General features: G+C 46.2%; 1 non-coding gene across 1 annotated transcript; it reads left to right on the top strand.

The window, feature by feature from the left end:
- The first annotated feature begins 11,595 nt into the window (after positions 1 to 11,595).
- On the top strand, positions 11,596 to 11,733 carry LOC114816047. Its single transcript, XR_003763823.1, has one exon. It is a non-coding gene; the product is annotated as a small nucleolar RNA SNORA7 (small nucleolar RNA).
- Positions 11,734 to 12,470: the final 737 nt, after the last annotated feature.

The following is a 12,470-nucleotide window of genomic DNA, read 5'->3' as shown; positions in this document are numbered from 1 at the left end:
TCATCCTAAAAAAAACCCTCTCTCGACCCCACTTCCCCTTCCAGTTGTCGCCCTATCTCCCTACTACCCTTATTTTCCAAGCTCCTAGAACGAGTGGTCTACTCTCGCTGCCTAGAATTCCTTAACTTCAATTCTCTCCTGGACCCCCTCCAATCTGGCTTCCGTCCCCTCCACTCTACCGAGACTGTTCTCTCAAAGGTCACCCATGACCTCCTTCTTGCCAAATCCAATGGCTCCTACTCTATCCTAATCCTCCTTGACCTCTCAGCTGCTTTGACACTATGGATCATCCCCTTTCCCCCACACCTTATCTCACCTCGGCTTCACGGACTCCGTCCTCTCCTGGTTCTCCTCTTATCTTTTTGGCCGTTCATTCTCGGTCTTCTTTGCAGGCTCCTCCTCCCCCTCCCATCCTCTAACTGTAGGAGTTCCTCAGGGGTCAGTTCTTGGCCCTCTTCTGTTCTCCATCTACACTCACTCTCTTGGTGAACTCATTCGCTCTCACGCCTTTAACTATCATCTCTATGCAGATGATTCACAAATCTACATCTCTGCCTCTGTCCTCTCGCCCTACCTTCAGGCTCGTATCTCCTCCTGCCTCCAGGATGTCTCTACTGGATGTCTGCCCGCCACCTAAAACTCAACATGTCCAAAACTGAGCTTCTCATCTTCCCTCCCAAGCCCTGTCCTCTTCCTGACTTCCTTATCTCTGTGTATGGTACGACCATCCTTCCCGTCTCTCAAGCCTGCAACCTTGGTTTCATCCTTGACTCGGCTCTCTCATTCACCCCACACATCTGATCCTTCACCAAGACCTGCCGGTCTCACCCTTATAATATCGCCAAGATCTGCCCTTTCCTCTCCATCCAAATGGCTATTTTACTGGTACAGGTTCTCGTAATATCCCGGCTGGATTATTGTGTCAGCCTTCTCTTTGATCTCCCTTCCTCCTGTCTCTCACTGCTCCAGTCTATTCTTCATTCCACTGCCTGGATCGTCTTCCTGCAGAAACATTCTGTGTATTTCACTCCCCTTCTTGAAAACCTCCAGTCGTTGCCTATCAACCTCTGCACAAAACAAAAACTTCTCACTCTAGGCTTCAAGGCTCTCCACCACCTTGCCCCCTCCTACCCCTCCTTCCCTTCTCTCTTTCTACTGCCCACCCCGCACGCTCCACTCCTCTGCCACCCACCTCCTTTCTCCCTGTCCCCCTTTCTCTCCTATCCCGCCGTCGACCCCTTGCCCACATCCTCCCGCTGTCCTGGAATGCTCTCCCTCCTCACTTCTGCCAAACTAATTCTCTTCCCCTCTTCAAAGCCCTACTGAGAGCTCACCTCCTCCAGGAGGCCTTCCCAGACTGAGCTTCCCCTTTTCCTTCTGCTCCCTCTGCTACCTATCTGCCCCCTCTTCACCTCCCCTCAGCTAAGCCCCCTTCCCCCCTTCCCTCTGCTCCTCCCCCTCTCCCTTCCCCTCCCCTCAGCACTGTGCTCATTTGCTCATTTGTATATATTTTTATTACTCTATTTATTTTGTTAATGAGATGTACAACCTCTTGATTGTATTGTTATTTATTGCTATTGTTTTTGTCTGTCTCCCCCGATTAGACTGTAAACCTGTCAATGGTCAGGGATTATCTCTATCTGTTGCCGAATTGAACATTCCAAGTGCTTATACAGTGCTCTGCACATAGTAAGCGCTCAATAAATACTATTGAATGAATGAATTGAACAGATGAGATAACTGAAGCCTCCAGAGAAGTGAAGTAACTTACCCCCAGGAGGCTCACGAACTTAGTAAAATGAGGATTGAGGCAGAGAATAATAAAAATAATAAATGGCATTTATTTAGCTCTTACTATGTGCCAGGCACTGTTTTAAGCTCTGGGATAGATACCAGGTAATCGGGTTGGACACAGACCCTGTCCCACACAGGCTCACAGTCTTAATTCCCATTTTACAGGGGAAGTAAAGTGACTTGCCCAAGGTCACACAGCAGATATGGTGGAGCCAGGATTAAAACCCAGGTCCTTCCAACTCCCAGGCCCTTTCTCTATCCACTAAGCCACACTGCTCCACTCCCTTCTTCCCTCTTTCACCACCACCTTCATAATCCCCATTTTACAGATGAGGGAACTGAGATTCAGTGAGGTGAAGTGACTTGCCTAAAGTCACCCAGCCAAGTGGTAGAGCTGGGTTTAAAACCCAGGTTCTGCAGATTCCCAGTCCTGCGCTCTATCCACTAGGCCACGCTGCTGTATCTTCTCTCTTTGCCAATGGCTCCCAAATAGAGCTCAGGTGAGGCCATTTACCCCGCCCCCCCCCGCCCCCCCGAGAGGGCCCAGGGTGGGCTGAAGCCTGGGAGACCTTGCCATTTTGTGGGAGGGATCATGGTGGGGGGAACTCCCACCATCTTGGCTGGGCCCCTGCAACCCACTGGTCACTGAGTCATGGATTCCCCTGTGGCTGAAGTTGGGTGTACACCAACTGGGGAGTGGGGGAGGGAAGAGATGCCCTGGAAAATGCCCCAGTGTTTTCCTCCTGGATCGTAGGTTCCTTGTCAGCAGAAAATGTGTCCTGCAAATCTCTTCTATTGTACTCGCCCGGGCACTTAATACAGTGTTCAGCCCTCAGAAAAACTCAATAAAAACCACGGATTGATTGGTGCGGGTGCCCCCTCCATTTAGGAAAGGGACAGTCTTTGATAAATCCAAACTCCCGTCTCCACCGCTTGTCTGCTGTGTGACCTTGGGCAAGTCACTTCACTTCTCTATGCCTCAGTTACCTCGTCTGTTAAATGGGGATTGACGCTGTGAGCCCCACAAAGGTCAGGGACTGCGCCAGGCCTGGTTTGCTTGTATCCTCCCTAGCACTTAGTACAGAGCCTGGCACACAGTAAGTGCTTAACAAATATCATTATTACTATTATTTTTGCAATTTAAGAGGGCATTTTGGAGCGAGAGGGCTCCCAGTGACAAGACAATCAGTCAGCCAATGGTAGTGATCGAGCAACTAGACTTTCCTAATACTAAGGATGGCTGGTCCCTACCCTCTCACACCCCGACATGCTTCCTCCCGTCGGACCGGGGATAAAAGCCACTCCTGCACACTCTCAGAAAAGCACTGTGTAATTGCCGCCTTCCCTCCCATCACCGAGGGTTGTTGCTCCGAGCATGCTTTGGGCCTGCTGGGGGTAAAAGCTGCTCCCGTGTGCTCTCAGACTACTTCATCCCTGCTGAGAATGGTCCCGGGTAACCTCTTCCTTCCCTCCACTGTTGGTCCCTGTTCCCAACATGCTCCAACATTTCTGGGCCAGAGGTAAAAGCTGCTTCCATATGCTCTAGACCCCTCTCCATCCTCCCTGAGGCAAGCACTGTGTAACCGCCACCTTCCCTCCACTGAGGGTCCCCGATCCTAGCAGTCTCTGGGCCCTCCAGGGTAGGGAAAAAAGCTGCTACTCTATGCTCTTAGATATCCCCATCTCCACTGAGAAAAGCTCCGAGTGACTACCACCTTCCCTCCCGCCACTGCAGGTCCCTGCTCCCAGCATGATCCATGGCTACCGGGCCAAAGATAATAATGTTGGTATTTGTTAAGCGCTTACTATGTGCAGACCACTGTTCTAAGCGCTGAGGTAGATACAGGGGAATCAGGTTGTCCCACGTGAGGCTCACAGTCTTAGTCCCCATTTTACAGATGAGGGAACTGAGGCACAGAGAAGATAAGTGAGATAAAACCTACAGCTGAGGGCTCTCGAACCCTTCCGCCCCGCTGAGAATAGCGCCATGTAACTCCCGCCTTCCCTCTCAGGCTCCTCCAATGCTGCCAAGAGTTGAAGCCTATTTAGTGATTTGTTCATTTCATGCTTTAATGTTTCTATCTCCAGTCTCTCCCCCGCACTTAAACTTGTTGATTGTGAACTTCCTCGCCGAATTGTACATTCCGTGCTTAGTACAGTGCTCTGCACATAGTAAGCGGTCAATAAGTACTATTAAATTCTACTGAATGAAAGGGACTGCGTCTAATTCTCATCTGAGAATTTTCTTCTATTGCTTCGTACAAAGCTCTGCACACGATAAGCAATGCAATACTGTGACTGCTGCCACTATCGGTTGATCGGTTAAGAATGTGAGTGGATGTCATTAAGAATGTGAGTGGATGTTAAGTACATTTACAATGACACTCTTCCTCCATTGTAGGCAGAGTACTTGCTGGGAAGCAATGTGACCTAGTGAAAAAAACCCAGGCCTGGGAGTCAGGAGACAGTCATTCATTCATTCAATAGTTTTACTGAGCGCTTACTATGTGCAGAGCACTGTACTAAACGCTTGGAATGTACAATTTGGCAACACATAGAGACAATCCCTGCCCATTGATGGGCTTACAGTCTAATCGGGGGAGACAGACAAAAACAATAGCAATAAATAGAATCAAGGGGATGTACATCTCATTAACAAAATAAATAAGGTAATAAAAATATATACAAATGAGCAGATGACCACAGTGCTGAGGGGAGGGGATGGGAGAGGGGGAGGAGCAGAGGGAAAGGAGGGGAAAGGGGGCTTAGCTGAGGGGAGGTGGGGGGCAGAGGCAGCAGAGGGAGCAGAGGGAAAAGGGGAAGCTCAGTCTGGGAAGGTCTCTTGGAGGAGGTGAGACATGTGTTCTAATTCCAGATCAACCACTTGAATGCTGTCTGATCTCAGACAAGTTGTGTAACTTTTCAGGGCCTCAGTTTCCTCATCTGTAAAATGGGGATTAAATTCCTATTTGTCCTCCCCCAGACTATGAGCCCCATGTGAGAAAGGGAATGTATTTGTTTTGACTGATTTGTCAAAGCCTTTTGGAAATCCCCCCTCCTTCATTTCCTCTTCTCCCTCTCTCTTCTGTGTCACTCTTGCACTCGGATTTGTATCCATTATTCAGCACCTTCAGGTCCACATCACTTATGTCCATATCTTAGAACAGTGCTTGGCACATAGTGCTTGACAAACACCATCATTATCATTATTTTATTATTGTTATATCCACAATTTATCAATATTAACATCTATTTCTCATTCTAAACTATAAGGACCGTGTCTCCTAACTCTGTGGCAATGTACTTTCCCAAGCATTTAGTGCAGTGCTCTGCACGTGGTAGTCACTCAATCACCTGGCCTCGGTGTCGGTAATAGTAATAATTATAATTATGGTATTTGTTAAGCATTTGCTATGTTCCAAGCACTGTTCTAAACACTGGGGTAGATGTGAAATAGGTTGGACAGAGTCCCTGTCCCACGTGGGCTTCACATTTTAATCCTTATTTTATGGATGCGTTAACTGACGTATAGAGAAGTGAAGTGACTTGCCCAACATCACACAGCAGACAAGTGGCAAAGCCAGGATTAGAACCCATGTCCTCTGACTCCTGAGTCTATGCTCTTGCCACTAGGCCATGCTGTTAAAGACCAGTTCAATTCGGTTACAATTGTAAAGAAGCAATGTGGTCTAATAGATAAAGCACAGACCTTGGAGTCAGAGGGATCTAAATTCTAATCTCCGTTCTGCCATTTGTTGTTGTGTGACCTTGGGCAAGTCACTTAGCTTCATCTGTTAAATGGGGATTATTACTGTGATCCCCATGTGGGACAGGGACTGCATCTAATTTGATTAAATTGTATCTACCCCAGAGTTTAGTATATGGTTTGGCACATAGTAATCCCTTGAAAAATACCATTTTAAAATTAAAAAATAAATTCCCGAAGCCCTACAGTGGAATTATTTGTGCCTGCAAAACATGACAGTAGATTTTCATAGGGTTTCAGGAAGGTGGAGAGAGCAACTGGGGCCACCATTCTGATTCTTTACAATATGGGGCCCGTGCCTTTTGAAGAGAACCATAATGACAATAACAATAATCCTACGTGCCACACACTTTTCTAAGCACTGAAGTAGACACAAGTTAATCAGGTTAGACCTGATCCATGTCCTACATGGGGCTCACAGTCTAAGTAGAAGAGAGAACAGGGATTGGCTTCCCATTTTACAGATGAGGAAACTGAGACACAGAGAAGTAATGTGACTTGCCCAAGGCCACAGAGCAGGCAAGTGGCAGAGCTAAGAACCTTGGTTCTCTGACTCCCAGGCCTGAGTCTTTTCTCTGGGCTATGCTGCTTCATGGCAGATCATGGCAGATAAATCATTCAATCAGCGATATTTATTGAGTTCTTACTGTGTGCAGAGCACTGTACTAAGCACTTGGGAGAGTACAATACAACAATACACAGATACATTCCCTGCCCATAAAGAGCTTCCATCAATCAGACAACCAATGCCCACTTTTGACATCTCACTGAGCGAGAAGCACTGGCAGAAGTTTTAATAATGGTATTGATTCAGCGGGAATTATATACTTAGCGGAGTGCTAAATAGTTGGGTTAAGTCAGTCATATTCATTGAGCACTTAGAGCAGAACACTGTACTAAATGTTTGAGAACGTACAATATAACAGACACATTCCCAGCTGACAAAGAATTTACAGTCTAGAGAGGGAAATAGACGTTAATATAAATGAATAAATAATGTTGGTATTTGTTAAGTGCTTACTATGTGCAGAGCACTGTTCTAAGCGCTGGGGTAGATACAGGGTAATCAGGTTGTCCCACGTGAGGCTCACAGTTAATCACCATTTTGCAGATGAGGTAACTGAGGTACAGAGAAGTTAAGTGACTTGCTTACAGTCACACAGCTGATGAGTGGCAGAGCCGGGAGTCGAACCCATGACATCCGACTCCGAAGCCCAGGCTCTTTCCACTGAGCCACGCTGCTTCCCCCACTGAGCCAGTTTTATGGTCAAGCACAGGCCCGGGAGTCAGAAAGACCTGGATTCTAATTCAGGTTCCTCCACGTGACTGTTGTGTGACCAAGGGCAAGCCACTTAACTTCTCTGTGTCTCAGTTACCTCATCTGTAAAATGGGGATTAAGACTGTGAACTCCATGTGGGACAACCTGATTGCCCTGTATCTACCCCAGTGCTTAGAACAGTGCTTGACCCCTAGTGAGTGCTTACAGATTGGCAGGGATTGTCTCTATTAGTTGCTGAACTGTACTTCCCAAATTCTTAGTAGAGTGCTCTGCACACATGAAGTGCTCAATAAATAAGATTGAATGAATTAATTTATCTTTTCAGTGCATCAGTTACCTCATCTTTAAAAAGGGGATTAAGACTGTGAGCCCCATGTGGGACACGGTGTGTCTCCAACCTGATTACCTTGTATCTACCCCAGCGCTTAGAACAGTGCCTGGCACATAATAAATGCTTAAGGAATATTATTAAAAAATAATAATTTGTTAATTACTTTGGTTTAAGCAAACTGATGTTTTCCCTACCATTATCTGTTGTTTTTTAAGTTTTCTATAATCTATATGGTCTTGAACAACACGCAGGGCTCTATTCACATGAAAAGAAAGCTCATATATACTAAAGTGGAGTGATGGTCCAGGAGGAATGGGGTTTTAGCAACTGTAAGCTAATTCTGCTCAATAATTTACAAATCAATTAAAATGGCATTTTTCTTCTCCTTCACCACCTAGCTTCTGTGATAGCTAAAGGTCAGTCAGTCACAATTTGAGAAGAGGACGATTAGCCATGACAAGAAAATAGCACCCTCTGTCTCGGTAACATAACGTGTCAGTGTAATTTGTGTTCTTCCTTGCTTATGCTCATCATTAAGAAGAGGGCAGATGTTTAACAGTGTATGGCTTTTAAGGGAAATCAGAAAAAGAAGAATAACCTGGCTCAGGCAATGAAAGGTAAATCCTTAAGGCACAATGACTGCATTACAGAGCACTGGAAGGAATTCTACAATTACCAACCTCTTTCAGTGTCCTCTCTAAAAAGATTGTTTTGGACACCTTCCTGCGTCCCCCTCCTTGCCTATTCCCTTCCTTGAACCTTACCCCCACCTTTTCATTCATTCCATAGCACTTATTGAGGGCTTGCTGTGTGCAGAACACCGTACTAAGTGCTTGGGAGAATACAGTACAACAATAAACAGACACATTCTCTGCCCACAACAAAGGTCACATTCCTTCACCGTTGAATATCCTGTCCAGCTCTAACCCCACATCACTTATGTACGTACCTTCAAATAATTATCTTTCTTGTTTATTCATATTAATATCTGTCTCCCCCTGTAGACTGTAAGTTCATTCTGGGCAGGGAACATATCTGCTAATTCTGTTGTACTGTAGTTTTCGAAGTGCTTAGAAAAGGGCCCTGCACATAGTAAGTGCTCGGTAAATTCCATCGATTGATTGATTCCAGGTTACACTAGCAATGTCTTCAGGTAGTTCAAAGTCAAAAAGTAAACATCTTCTCTGTCTGGTTTTTCTGAAAAAAATAATCACTTAGGGTGGATCCTGCTAACCTGTGATTAAATTCTGGCGCTTTCTAATAATAATTATGGTATTTGTTAAGCATGAATTAGGTGTAAACTCTGTGTGAGCAGGGATTGTCTCTCTTTGTTGCTGAATTGTATGCGCCAAGCACTTAGTACAGTGCTCTGCACACATTAAGCGCTTTCTATCCTAATCCTCCTCGACCTTTCAGCTGCCTTTAACACTGTAGATCATCCCCTCCTCCTCCACACCTTATCTCCCCTTGGCTTCACGGACTCCGTCCTCTCCTGGTTCTCCTCTTATCTTTCTGGCTGGTCATTCTCGGGTCTCCTTTGCAGGCTCCTCCTCCCCCTTCCATCCTCTAACTTTGGGGTTCCTCAAGGGTCAGTTCTTGGCCTTCTTCTGTTCTCCATCTACACTCACTCCCTTGGTGAAATTATTCGCTCCCACGGCTTCAACTATCATCTCTATGCAGATGACACCAAGATCTACATCTCTGCCTCTGTCCTCTCCCTCTCCCCTCAGACTCATATCTTCTCCTGCCTCCAGGTTGTCTCCACTTGGGTGTCTGCCCACCACCTAAAACTCAACATGTCCAAAACTGAGCTCCTCATCTTTCCTCCCAAGCCCTGTCCTCTTCCTGACTTCCCTATCTCTGTGAATGGTACGACCATCCTTCCCATCTCTCCAGCCTGCAACCTTGGTGTCATCCTTGACTCAGCTCTCTCATTCACCCCACACATCTGACTCGTCACCAAGACCTGCTGGTCTCACCCTTATAATATCACCAAGATCTGCCCTTTCCTCTCCATCCAAACGGCTATCTTACTGGTACAGGCTCTCGTAATATCCTGGCTGGATTATTGTGTCAGCCTTCTCTCTGATCTCCCTTCCTCCTGTCTCTCCCCGCTCCAGTCTATTCTTCATTTCGCTGCCCAGATCATCTTCCTGCAGAAACGCTCTGGGCATGTCACTCCCCTCCTTAGAAACCTCCAGTGGTTGCCTATCAACCTCCGCATGAAACAAAAACTTCTCACTCTAGGCTTCAAGTTGCCCCCTTCCTACCTCTACCTCCCTTCTCTCTTTCTACGCCCCCCCCCGCACGCTCCCCTCCTCTGCCGCCCACCTCCTCACCATCCCCCTTTCTCTCCTATCCTGCCGTCGACCCCTGGCCCACATCCTCCCGCTGTCCTGGAATGCTCTCCCTCCTCACCTCCGCCAAACTAATTCTCTTCCCCTCTTCAAAGCCCTACTGAGAGCTCACCTCCTCCAGGAGGCCTTCCCAGACTGAGCTTCCCCTTTTCCCTCTGCTCCCTCGGCTACCTATCTGCCCCCTCTTCACCTCCCCTCAGCTAAGATCCCTTTCCCCCCTTTCCCTCTGCTCTTCCCCCCTCCCTTCCCCTCCCCTAAGCACTGTGCTCATTTGCTCATTTGTATATATTTTTATTACCCTATTTATTTTGTTAATGAGGTGTACATCCTCTTGATTCTATTTATTTCTATTGTTTTTGTCTGTCTGTCTCCCCCGATTAGATTGTAAACCTGTCAATGAGCAGGGATTGTCTCTATCTATTGCCCAAATTGTACATTCCAAGTGCTTAGTACAGTGCTCTGCACATAGTAAGCGCTCAATGAATACTATTGAATGAATGAATAAATGATTGAACGAATGAATGAATGAATGAATGAATACTAGGTGTCAAGCTCTGGGATAGATACAAGTTAATCAGGTCAGATGCAGTCCCTGTCCTATGAGGGGCACACAGTCCAAGTAGGAGGAAGAACAGGGATTCATTCTCCACTTTTTAGATGAGGAAATCAAGGCACAGAGAGGTTGACTGAATTGCTCAAGGTCACACACAGGCAGATGGAGAAGCCAGTCTCTAGACTCTAAGTTCATTTTGGGCAGGGAATGTGTTTGTTCCTTGTTGTATTGTACTCTCCCAAGTGTTTAGTAGAGTGGTCTGCCCATAGTAAGTGCCTAATAAATATGAATGAATGAATTAATGACTTGAACCCAGATCGTCTGCTCTTTCTACTAGGCCACAGCTGCTCCTATAATAATGCACAGTGCTGAATAATACCCATTTATGTCCATTCTTTTTCCTCTTCTTGTCCTATTACTGCTCAAATTCAGTCCTGCCCTGCAAGCGATGCCCTGCCATAATTCCAATAACAATGATTTACCCTAAAATCACCAGCTCTGAATAACCTCAGGGTTACATGAATCTAGTCAGACGCTCACTCTGAAACCTGTTCTTGGAGGATTTTCGAATATTACAGCAGTTCGGGTGTGATTTATTGTTTAATCTATTCTACTCTTCACATGAAACTCACACAAAGAATACAGATGGGATGATATTTTCCTTTGTAATCCATCCTGCTCTCACTCACGAGCACAAAGGATGAGTCCCTCATTACCTAGAATTACAGAGTGAGGAGAAAGTGCCTTGTATTTTCAAATACCTAGGACTCATGTGAAAGAGGTGGCCTACTCTGTTTAGGTTTAAGAGTCAGCAGGGCATTCGTTAAGGACACCTCCCGCCCCTTTTTTTTAAATAGTACTGTTACGTGCTTACTGTCTGTCAAGAACTGTTCTAAGCACTGGGGTAGGTACAAGTTAATTAGGTCAGACACAGTTCCTTACCCTCATGGGGCTTACAGTCTAAGACGTGGGGAGAACAAAGAAGCAATGTGGCTTAGTGAATAACGGATGGACCTTGAAGTCAGAAGGACCTGGGTTCTAATCCCGGCTCTCCACCTGTCTGCTCTGTGAACTGCAGCAAGTCACTTCACTTCTCTAGGTCTCAGTCAACTCATTTGTAAAAATGAAGATTAAGAGTGTGAGCTTCATATGGAACAGGGACCGTGTCAAACCTGATTGATTTGTATCTACTCCAGTGCTTTAGAACAGTGCTTGGCACATAGTAAGCGCTTAAGTACCATAATTATTATTATTATTATTAGCAGATATTTCATCTCCATTATACAACTGAGGAAACGGAGGCACAGAAAATATAAGTGACTTGCCTAAAGTTACACAGCAAGCAGTTGACAGGGCTAAAATTATAACCCAGGTTCTCTGATTCTTAGGCCCGTGCTCTTTCCACGCTGTTTCTTAATAATGTACTGAGCCCTGGGGTAATAATTATGGCATTTATTAAGTGTTGGGGTAAATGCAAGGTTATCAATCAGTTTTAGAGAGGGTGTACTCTCTGCCACCTCTCAGGGTTGCACCTGGAGAGCTTCCAGTTCTCTAACAGTAACTACTACAGGAGGGAGAGTCAAGCAGAGCCCTACCCAATCCATTCCTAGCTTGGCCAGTGGCTAGCGAGTGGAAGACAATCTGCTACAAGTCAAGACTCATCTGTGCTGGGCAGCAGCAGTATGGGAGAGAGTCAAGGGTGGAAACTCGAGTTTACTGCGCTGAAGGAGGCAATGGTTAACCAGTTCTGGATTCTGACCAAGGAAACTCTCTGGATCCACTACCAGAATGATTGCAGATGAAAGTGGGTTGTTTTGGGAGAGAAGTGTCCATGGCATCGCTATGGATTGGACACGACTCGAGAGCAAAGGAAAACAACAATAATACTCAGTGCAGAGCATTGTACTATGCTTGGGAGAGTACAAATGATTTCATAGACATGATCTCTGCCCTTAAGGAGTGTAACGATAATACCTGTGGTATCTGTTAAGCGCTTACTATGTGCCAGGCACGTACTAAGCACTGGGGTGGATGCAAACAAATCGGGTTGAACACAGTCCCTATCTCATGTGAGGCTCACATCTTCGATCCCCATTTTACAGATGAGGTAACTGAGGCATAAAGAAGAGAAGTGATTTGCCCCAGGTCACAACAGACAAGTGGTGGAGCCGGGACTAGAAACCGTGACCTTCTGACTTCCAGGCCCGTGCTTAATCCACTAAACCATGCTGTTTCTCTACAGTTCAGTCTAGTATGTGCAGAGCTCTGTGGTAAGTATGAGAAGCAGCATGGCATATTGATTAGAGCATGGGCCGGGGAGTCAGAAGGTCAGCTTGTCTGTTATGTGACGTTGGACAAGTCACTTGACTTCTCTGTGCCTCAGTTACCT

Source organism: Ornithorhynchus anatinus, chromosome 1 (genome assembly GCF_004115215.2).
Source record: "Ornithorhynchus anatinus isolate Pmale09 chromosome 1, mOrnAna1.pri.v4, whole genome shotgun sequence".
In the NCBI taxonomy this organism is placed as follows: Eukaryota; Metazoa; Chordata; class Mammalia; order Monotremata; family Ornithorhynchidae; genus Ornithorhynchus; species Ornithorhynchus anatinus.
Note: the sequence above shows the minus strand (reverse complement) of the source record. Positions and strands in the feature narration are given on the sequence as shown.